The sequence below is a fragment of the Hoplias malabaricus genome, unplaced genomic scaffold (genome assembly GCF_029633855.1).
Source record: "Hoplias malabaricus isolate fHopMal1 unplaced genomic scaffold, fHopMal1.hap1 scaffold_95, whole genome shotgun sequence".
Lineage (NCBI taxonomy): Eukaryota > Metazoa > Chordata > Actinopteri > Characiformes > Erythrinidae > Hoplias > Hoplias malabaricus.
The window spans coordinates 146,748-147,649 of NW_027100890.1; positions in this window are offsets into that span (position 1 = coordinate 146,748).

The following is a 902-nucleotide window of genomic DNA, read 5'->3' on the forward strand; positions in this document are numbered from 1 at the left end:
AACTTATTACAGGAATAATGTGTGGGAATTACTAAATAATGTGTGGGCATGACTTAATATTTTGTGGGAATGACTTAATAATATGTGGGGATGACTTAATATTGTGTGGGGATGACTTAATAATGGGTGGGGATGACTTAATATTGTGTGGGGATGAGTTAATAATAGGTGAGGATGACTTAATAATGTGTGGGAATGACTTAATAATGTATGAGGACGACTTAATAATGTGTGGGAATGACAATGTGTGAGAATGACTTAATAATGTGTGAGAATTACATAATATTGTGTGGGGATGACTTAACAATAGGTCAGGATGACTTAATAATTTGTGGGGATGACTTACTAATGTGTGTAGATAAGTTAATATTGTGTGGGGATGACTTAATATTGTGTGGGAACGACTTAATATTGTGTGGGGATAACTTAATAATGTGTGGGAGTAACTTAATAATGTGTGGGAATGACTTCATAATTTGTGGGGATGACTTAAAAATGTGTGAGAATGACTTAATATTGTGTGGATACGACTTAAAAATGTGTGGGAATGACTTAATAATGTGTGGTGATAATTTAATGTGTGTGGCGGCAACTTATTAATGTGTGGGAGTGACTTAATAATGTGTGGGAATGACTTAATAATGTGTGGAGACGACTTAATAATGTGTGGGAATAACTTAATAATGTGTGGGGAAGACTTAATAATGTGTGGGGATGACTTAATAATGGGTGTGGATGACTTAGTACTGTGAGGGGATGACTTAATGGTAGGTGAGGATGACTTAATAATGTGTGGGGATGACTTAATAATGTGTGGGTATGACATAATAATGTGTGGGAATGACTAAGTATTGTGTGCCAATGACTTAATGTGTTAATGTGTGGGTTCGACTTAATATTGT